Source organism: Trachemys scripta, chromosome 8 (genome assembly GCF_013100865.1).
Source record: "Trachemys scripta elegans isolate TJP31775 chromosome 8, CAS_Tse_1.0, whole genome shotgun sequence".
In the NCBI taxonomy this organism is placed as follows: Eukaryota; Metazoa; Chordata; order Testudines; family Emydidae; genus Trachemys; species Trachemys scripta.
In genome coordinates this window covers 5,226,896-5,237,286 of record NC_048305.1, presented here as the reverse complement: position 1 = coordinate 5,237,286, position 10,391 = coordinate 5,226,896, and positions in this window count along the sequence as shown.

Sequence of the window (10,391 nt, the reverse complement as noted above, 5' to 3'; positions counted from 1 at the left end):
TTTTTCCAGCAGTGAAGTCATAAGGTTGAATTAGTGTCTCATCCTAGTTTTCATGACAAGAGACTGATATAAATGCAGGAGGATGGTTTCATTTCAGAATCAAATACAAGATGAAACATGTCGTATGTGTGTCAGGGAGGGGAGAGAACCCTGTTATTTAACCACTTTGTACCAACAGGACCGCCACTTTGATAACAAAGTTTCAATACTCCAGGAGAATTGCAACCCTTTGGTCCTACCAATCCCTCCAGCTAGCAGCTCCATCCACGTCTCAGCACTGCTTCTCCCTCTCCTTCCCCATTGGCCTCTCCTTCTACAGCTGCTTGAAACATCTTTTTTTTTTTTTTTTTCACATGTGGAAACATTTGGACAAAATACTTCAATTTTTTTTGCAAATATTAGAAATTAAACAAAAAAAAAGTTTTCATTCACATTTGAAATGTTGGCTTTTAAAACCTGGAAAAAAAATCTGTTTTTGGTTTCCCTGTACTTTTTACTCCCCCTGCCTCACCCCTTGAAAAGGTGGGAAAAATAAATATAAGGAAAGATCTGAGGGGGAAAAAAACCAACAGGATTTTCCCCCCATTTTCTCTTTTTTTTAACTGCTCCCTTCCCTCCCTCCCCGCCACTGGAAAATGTAGAAAATGCAAAAGGGAGTGAAAGTGGGAGAAGAAATCCAAAAAAATCCTTCCTCCCACTTTTTCTCCTGTTTACTCCCCCCCCCCTTTTCCGGTGGGAACAATGGGAGGGCAGGGGGAAAAAATAAACAAAACAAGAACCCAAAACCCATTTTTTTCAGTTTTTGAAAACAAATGGAAATTTCAACATGCAGCAAAACAAAATGAAAATGTTTATTTCAGGTGTTTTCTTTGAAAAATCAAATTGAAATCAAGCTTTGGGGGGGAACATTTAATTTTTACAAATTTGCATGTATAAAGGAACATTTTTTTCATTCCAAAGGTGCTGACCAGCTCTATCCCACTGCCACTGTATCTACAACGCGCAGTCCTAGCTTCTCCCCTGCAACCGGAGTTCTGCATGAAGCTGCAACTGTCCTGGCTAGCACCCTTCTCATTGCCCTTATCTGGCTACCTGGTATCTCTGCCTCTCTTCCCCATCACCTGCATCCCTTGCTTCTGCTCCAGTACTAATCCCTGGTCCCTGACTAAAACTCTTTGTAACCTGTCCCTTCCATGCCTTCCCAATGCTCTGGTCCCCAACTCCTGCCACTGATTCTCCCTTTTATCGGTCTCCTCAATAGAGTCCACCTGTAACCGGTCATTCATCCTCTGCTTGTGGATTACAACTCCCATTGACGTAACCACCCCTTCTGCCCTCGAATTCCCATCCCTGCTTCTTCTCATCCACACTACCCAAGGAACTAGGGAGTTGAATACTAAGTGCTGCAGTTAAAGCGTAGAAAACAGCCCTTTACCAGCAAAGTAATACTGTAGATCTTACATACATGTTTTCTTTTTGCAAGTTTCCCCAGAGGGAAAGTCTCTTTCCCTTTCATGTTGATGCAGAAACTTTTGAACAATTTCTGCTTTGAAGAAAGTAAATGCATTATCTTGGGAAGGTATAAACCCCCAACTTCAACATGTTAGTCCACATTTTCTTCAAATTTCCTAACTCCTATACTACCACTCCCCACAAAACTGCCTCCCTTCTCCAGGGCTTATGGGATAATTTCCAAACTGATGCAGATTATTAAAACATGCATCTAGATGTGATAACACTGAAGTGACTGGCGGAGGGGTGGGAGGAATAAAGAATGTACATTACCAAGGTCTGCACTATGCAGCTGACCATTAGCTTCAAATACTGAATACACGTTGCATCTGAAATTAACCTCCATTCATACAAAATCCATTTTAGTTGGTTACATCATGTATGTCATCAATAGGATTAGAAAGGACATTTTTGTAGCCATGGGAACTGCTTTTGCTGAGCTATCGAGAGGCAAGGGAGATCTTTTTTCCCCCAATTAGTTAAAGAAAAAAAATCATTGTGAGTTTTTAAAACAATTTGGAGAACACAGAAGCAGCATCACACTCTATCTGTGTGTGCTGAGTGAAGAATTTCAGCCTGTCCAGTCATTGACAAGCCAGTCCAGAGTCTCTCTTAGGTCTAAATGTAGGCATGCTAAAGTAATCACAATTGCATGTAGAACTCAACTGGCATAGCAAGTAGGTCTGGGTATACATTTGAATATGGAAATATTTAAAATCAAACTGAATTTTGCTGAGGCACCTAAGTATTCCTCTGACCTTACACACAGTGATGGAGAATTTACCATGACCCTTGGTAAATTGTTCCAATGGTTAATTACTCTCACTATCAAATACACCTCAACCCCGATAATAACGCTGTCCTCGGGAGCCAAAAAATCTTACCGCTTTATAGGTGAAACTGCGTTTTATCAGACTTGCTTTGATCTGTCAGAGTGCACAGCCCCGCCCCCCTGGAGTGCTGCTTTACCGCGTTATATCCAAATTCATGTTATATCGGGTCACATTATATCAGGGTAGAGATGTATTATTATATTATTTGCAGTCCGAATTTGTCTAGTTTCAACTTCCAGCCATGGATCCAGACATGTTTAAAAGTATGCAGTGTATATTATAAAGATCGTTTAATCCTATTTGTATAAGGACCTTGCCCCTCTTTTTTTTTTTTTCCTGAGAGTGATGGAAGTAGGTAGATACGTTACATCAAAGGTGAAATGAGATGATTTTTTCTCTCTTAAGGAGTAAGTACTTAATGCTATGTTTTTTGCATGGAATGAACATTCAGTTGAAAAATCAAGCACGTGAGTTTTCTACTCGTGCAATATTAATGAGGCTACATTGCTCTTAGGTGGTTCTCTTCTGACCTTTCTTCCTAGTTAATCTAATCCATTACATGTTGCTGTTTTTATTATTGAATCTGTACAACAACATCTATTAGGTTACTCAGTTAACGTGGAGGTGTTTGTCGTGTTAGCGTACTACAGCATCAAAATTGATAAGTCATTTTATCCTACACATACATTCAGATGCTCAGCTGGTGCAAATCAGCATAGCTCCATTGAAGTCAATCAGCTATTTACACCAGCTGAGGATCCAGCCCTTAGAGTACCTGTGAGTTTGGGTGAGAAATTTTTCAAACCCAAACTTTTTATCTGAACTCCTCAACTTTGAGGACTTGGATTAGACAGACTCTGGATCCAAATAACCCCAGATTTGGTTTTGGTGGGTTTGCAAACCACAGTCCCCTCAGCTTTTAGCCATGTTGAAAGCATATACATTTAGCCCTTGGGGTGAAAATACTTGCATCTGAACTGATTTTGAGCACATCCATCGTCTTCTGTCTCCGTAAGTATTCTGGAGTCTTGTCCATGCTCGTCAGTAGCTCCCCAGCATAGCTGCGAAACTGCTAGTTCCCCCTGCTGACGTCTTTCTGGAGACAATTTTAAACCTAGCAGAAGGACTTTTATTTATTTATTTATTGCAAGTGACAATCTTTCTGCAAGGCAAAGCACAACAGGTTCATTTGTGCAATGGCAACTAGGGCTGTCAAGTGATGAAAAAAATTAATCCCAGTTTTAATCACAAGGTTAAACAGTGCAATTAAACTCCTGCTCAACTCCTTTTACTGAGCTAGGTGGGCTCCCTTCAGCTGAGCGAGTCCTTGTTTGCAAGAGATTTTACCTCAGGGAGCCAGCATGCGGCGGGGAGGAGAGGCTGGTGCAGGGAAGCAGAGCTCGCCAGGCCCCTGTTCTCTATTGGGTACCTCCCGGAGCAAGGGGCCAGCCAGGGGCAATGGGGCACAGGACGTGAGAGAGGGCCGTCCCAGGAGCAAGGGGCTGGCCGTGGGCATTGGGGCACAGTGTGTCTGGAGGGTCAGTCCCTGAATTGAGGAGCCGGCTGGGGGCAATGGAGCATGGCACAGGGGGGTGGACCCCAGAGAGACCTGCTGGAGGTGGGATGGGAGCCATTTCTTTCCTCTCCTCTCCCCGCCCTCCAGTGGCGGATTGGGTTACTGCGCCTGACCAGACACTATCAGTTGCCTCCACAGCGGGAGGTTCCCTCCCTGCCCAGAGGTATGCGATGAACATGTTAATTTTTTTTTCAGTTAATCACAGGCATTAACTGCGATTAACTGACAGCCCTAATGGGGATGGCAGCACTGCCCTGCCTCCCATTGGTTTTGGGAGGATAGATGCATTATCGATTGTGAAGCACTTTAAGATCTAGCCCATAAACCCATTTTTAGGCAGAAGCATTTGCTTTGCTTGGGCAATGTAGTGAACACGGCCCTTTTTTTGCTTAAGCCCTTTTGGTGTTCCACCACAGGCAATGTGGACGACCTGTGGAACCGGGTTGAAGCACATTATGGAATACGGCACAGCATGCTGGGTGTGTGTGTTTAGGCGCTCCACTCACTACACAGCCCACTTCAGGAACTATTTTGAGTAAAGCAGGTGTGGATAAAAGTGTTCCATCCTGCCCGTTTTTATGGCAATCAAAGGCAGCTTTCACAGGAGGGGGAAAACCCCTTCAAAAATGCTAATTTTGTCACAAAAATCTGTTCTCATTTTAAATATGATAAAGTTCCCCCATAAAGTCACAAAAATCCACTATGGCAAATCTGTGACATTTCATAATTTTTTCCCAGGTATAGAATTTAATCTTTTTACATACATACAAACAAATAGTATAGCAAAAATGGTTAGCTTGGGCTAAAAAAAAAATCTTTCCCTCTTATTAACTTCCAGACTAACAAACTCTTATTAAAATTCTTTGGAAAACCAACTGAAAGAAAATTGTTCCCTCCCACAGGAATGAGTTCAGGACTTATTGTCTCTTGGAAATCCAGAGTGTGAAAAACAAGCAAGTAAACAATACATAGAAAAAGATGATCTCGCCAATACTGAGTGCTGAACCTCTGCAAAATGACCTCACCTAAGATATTCAGTATTTTGTTCAGTGATAACAGAGGTGTTTTTAATCTCAGTAATGAAAAGAAACAGAGTCGAAAGGGGCAAGAATATCAGGAAATTAGCAGTGAGATAGTGAGTCAACAGCACAAAGCATCATGTGTGATCCTCATGGACTATGTTATACTCAGATTCTTCTCTGAAAAATTTCTCACCAACTCTCTTTCTCACCATTGCTTATACCTGGAATGTAGCAGAATGGTGGGGGAGCTGGCATAGATTGGCCACGTGCATATTAGCCACTGTGCCGTGTAACTCCTTTCCGAGCAAATCCATCTTGTGGTATTCAGGAATCACACTGAGCTCAAGGGACTTGAAAGAGAGGCTCTTTATTCAATGACCATTTCCATCAGCTTCTGCATAACAGAACATGGGCTTCTGCAGCACCCTCCCAAGCCAGTTAAAGGTACAGTTCCCCGCACCCTACATTAAACACTGGCCACCAGGTGATGTCTACTCACAAAAAAGTTTAGAAGAAAACAAAAGTTTTTATGAAAAACATTCTTCAAAATGTTTGCTTTTGTTAAATAAATAAAAAAGCTAACATTTTGAGGGTGTTTCCAACAAATGAAATATTTCAAACTTTCCGCTGGTGAAAATTTAAAAAAAAAAAAAAAGTTTCACAATGAAAACCCTAATAATCTCATTGAAACATATGTCCTGCAGAAATGTTTTTTTCCCCCAAAAGCAAATTTTTGTAGAAAAAAAAATCACTTCAAGTAAAGGATGTTGACCAGCTCGATCTACCACTGCTACCCACTGATGTTAGGTGACAGTGGGAAATATTTTCAGAAAAACAGCCTGTGTGTTCAATGTTTTGGATTCTGGCTTTCCTTTGCACCCTTATGATTTGCTTCTGATCTCACTAACCTCAGTTTTGCACCAATGTAGCTTCAGTGACTTCAGAGGAGTTACTGCTGATTTATACTGGTGTACGTGAGAAGAGATTCAGGCCCACTATGCTTATGGTAATAGAACTGTGTCCTAAAACACTCAGATTCTTTTCAGAGGAACCAAGAACAAGAACTTTTCTGTTTAAAAATCAACTTCTCAGAGACACTTTAATGTTCAATACAAATAAGAAGTTAATACCTTTTGCTATTCCACAGAATTAAAAGCGTATTTGTTAAAATAAAAGCTATTTAATCAGTTATAGTTGTGCCAAATGCTCATTTCCTGAGAAAATCCCAAAGCCAAATTGCTTCTAAAGAGACCTTTAACCTTCAGCTCATTTATCAGAAGACAGGGCTCACACTGTTCATTTCAGGATTCAGGCTTATGCCAGCAGATAAATACAACAGCTGGTAATGGGACTCACATATTCAAATTACCTGGAATCCAAAAAGGAACAGTATATCCTTTGTGCTCATGGGTTAGGTGTTCTCTGTGACAGGATCAGATGGACTTTATCAACAGGGCAGTTGGCAAACGTGGCCAAAAGAAAAAAAAAAAATCAAGTTGAGAAGAGATTGAGAAGATCCGATGAGAGTTTCTGGAAGTGTCCGATTAAAAACCCTTGCAATATGTGACTAAAGGGTGGTGGTTAGAGACCACAGTAGGGATAGCTGTTGTAAATGGTCTACTTGCATTCAGCATTTTTTGTGAACTTTTCTGATAGTAAACTCATTTGGCAGATATTTGACCAAAGAGGGGAAAAACACAAAACAGGAAAAAAGTTTATGATTTGTAAAAACAATTTCCACCCATGCCCTCAAATTTTCATCCAGAGGTAGTTGACATTTTTCAAACTTTGAATGGAAATTTTGAATTCAGGTAAATAAATGGGGACATTTCCCACCTGCTTTCTTCCCCAGCCAGCTTTATTAATTTGCTAGAACAACACAGGAAGCAAACACAGAATGGGGGTGAACACAGCAAATTTATATGAACACTAGAAAGAATATTCGTGGAAATATTTGTTTCCAGTATTCACCCAGATCAAGTTCCACTATCATATTATGTCTAAACACAGGGGGGGAAGTACGGAAAAGTGAAAAACAGAAGGGTTTGAATATAAAAACATAAGAATGGCCATACTGGGTCAGACCAAAGGTCAATCCAGCCCAGTATCCTGTCTACCGACAGTGGCCAATGCCAGGTGCCCCGGAGGGAGTGAACCTAGCAGGTAATGATCAAGTGATATCTGGATTAAGTTAGTGTCTTCTGTAGAGTAGCTATCCTATACCTTTTGCAAATCTAGTGTTATAGAATTTTCTAACATTATTAATGTGGGTCTGAATCCAATAAGACATCTGTCCCAGCTACATCTTTTTGGTCTTGTCTGCTCACATGGCTTCTCAGGAACTGCCCAAAAGCTTTGTTGAAAAATTAGAGAATACAAAAGTTTGTCCTTCAGAAGAACATGCACCTTTATAGTGAGTGAAAGGGCCATTAACTTCAGGTCAACTCACTGGAGAGCATGACTGACTTGAAAGATTTTATAAAGATAGCAATATCATAACTTCACATCTTCAAAAGCTCTAGAGTGAAATAATTGCTCCAAGTAGAAACACCTCTAGCAAAGGAAAGAGCTATCATTTCACTTGTCTTAAAATGGGACAAAAACTAAAAATATCCAACAGCCAGTCTTCTTTCCTTACTAAACATTGCTTACTAAGTTGATAACCACAGAGTGAATAAAATTTTTACCTCTATCATGAACTGCGATCAACTTCTTCTTATTCTTTGTATGACCATAGTGCCTAAGAACCCTGGTTAAGGACCATAACCCCAGAGTGCTAGACATACTGTGACAGACCCAGACCAGTGGGGTACAGGAGTAGAGGGCAAATATACCGGTCACTGGATGAGTAGTTTTCTGTTCCCTGAGTGACCAGAGCAGGAGCTGCACTAGAGTAATCAGGAACCTGCTAGAACCAGTTAAGGCAGGCAGGCTAATTAGGACACCTGGAGCCAATTAAAAAGAAGCTGCTAGAATCAATTAAGACAGGCTAATCAGGGCACCTGGGTTTTAAAAAAAGCTCACTTCAGTTTGTGGTGTGAGTGTGAGGAGCTGGGAGCAAGAGGTGCAAGGAGCTGAGAGTGAGTGCTGCTAGAGGACTGAGGAGAAACAAGCATTATCAGACACCAGGAGGAAGGTCCTGTGGTGAGACTAAGGAAGGTGTTTGGAGGAGGCCATGGGGAAGTAGCCCAGGGAGTTGTAGCTGTCATGCAGCTGTTACAGGAGGCACTATAGACAGCTGCAGTCCACAGGGCCCTGGGCTGGAACCTGGAGTAGAGGGTGGGCCCGGGTTCCCCCCAAACCTCCCAATTGACCTGGATTGTGGGTTCTTCCAGAGGGAAAGGTCTCTGGGCTGTTCCCCAACCCACATGGTGAATCTCTGAGGCAAGAAACTCTGCCAATAAGCGCAGGATCCACCAAGATAGAGGAGGAATTTTGTCACAATACACAGAACAAAAGGCTTGGTTTCCTTGCCATTTAGAGAGACACCTGAAAGGGTTTTGTATATATTACAGGAGGAGAGAGATGATGACTACTCTATGGATGATGTGGGCTCCATCCTTAGATGCCAAAAAGGCTTCCACAAGGACTGATGATGGGATAACGATACCTCAGTGTAGAAATTGTTTTGGATTAAAATTCAGGAATATATAATTAAAAGAATATATTTCCACTTGTGCAAGCAACCCAGTCCCAACTGGGGCTGGAGCCTGAATTTGTAATTGCAATAAACTAGAATCCCTGCTGGTATTTTGCAGGATCTCCTATTTTTGATAGGGAACAATGTACTTTCCTTAATAAGAATGGCTGCCAGAGTGCTAGGACCTTATTCTGATCTCACTTAATTGGGTGTAACTCCACTGAGCTCAGTTGTGTTACACTCCTGGAAAACTACTGTAAATATAATCATGTGCTTAACATTTTCTGGTTCACTTTGAATAATCTTAAATCCTGTATTTTGCTGTCTTGTGCAAACTTTTTTTTTTTCGTCTGTTCAGGGAAAATGTCCACTTGCTGGGAATAGAAGGATCCTCTAGCTGCAAAATCACTTGAGTTTTTACAAGCAACACGTGTCTTAAAGGACTTCAATTTCCCAATGTATGCCTAATGGGAAAGCAGAGAGCTCCTGGGAAAACAGCTGAGAGTGTGATACAGACAGAATAGCAGCAACAGTTACTGATTGCCAGTTCAACTTTTTCCTTTTGTTTAATTGAGGAGTCACTTGCAGCATCTAGCCAAAGGGCCTTTCAGAAACTAGATAGTGCTTTGGGCTCCACCTGGTGGAAAGAAGAATAATTTTGATAACCTTGTAGAGTATGGGTGCCCAACCTTCCCAGGCTCAGGGCCACACACCTTGTTGCACAAAGGCCAAGGGGCCACAGCCTACACTCTCAGGCATGTTCTGCTAGACAAAGGGAGCAGAAACACCCATGCACGGGACTGTTGGGTGATGTCCCCAGCTGGCACAGAACAGGCTTATGATGCACGTACAGTATATTACACAGCTCCTCGGTGGTGAGGAGGGAGGAATGGCTTCATCTGCTGTGGCTGACCCCAGCTGGTGTATGGACCCTTGGGTACTACAGCTAGCTTGTGCAAGTTAGAGCAGCCCTCAATGCTGGGGCAGAGAATCAGATTGTCGATCTCAGCTTCTCCTGTTCCTTGGAGCTGACCCGGGGGTGGGGGAAGCATCTTTTATTAGGCTGTCCCCAAGGCTCAGGCACAGCCAGTCGAGCTCCTGCTTCGCACACCATAGGAATCCCACAACAATACAGAAGTTGGTCCAATAAAAGTTGTTACTTCATCCACCTCATCTCCCACAACCTGGCAGGCAAGCAGACAGTCCAGTAGCCGGAGCGGCTTTCTCCTCTGCAATGCAGCAGTTGGCCAGAGGGGGTGCTGCTGAACCGCTGCAGCACCAAAGGTAAGAGCAGTAGTCGAGTGCTTCTCTGGGGGTCCGTCCCCCCCACAGTGATGGGCCTGACAATCCCAGGGGGCAGCTCAGGGAGCGCATCTTCAGTTCATTCTCAAATGCACATTTCCTCTGATACACAGCCACCCTCCAGGGACACCGTTTGGACCTCCTTGTGCAGACTGAACGCCCAAGCCCATTACTTAGCCTAACACGCCTCCCCATTTGCAGGGCAGAGGAGCGCAAAGCAGAGCCTCTGGGTGGTCAGGCCGATGAGGTAATACCAGCTCTGGAGCCTGCTCTCCCCTTCTCCTGACATCGTGGAAGCCGCACTGATTATGCCCCGTGTGCTTCAGGGTCCCGGGGTTAGCAGCAGGTGATGGAGACAACTGTCCCCTGTGGCCTCATCAGCCGCCTCATCCCAACACAAGGGGAATTCACAGCGAGAGTTAATGCCCCACTTCCCCGAGGTGGGTTTATGGGGCAGCTGTCACACAGTGATTCTTGTTGTGGCAGGGCTCCTAAGTCTTTATGTG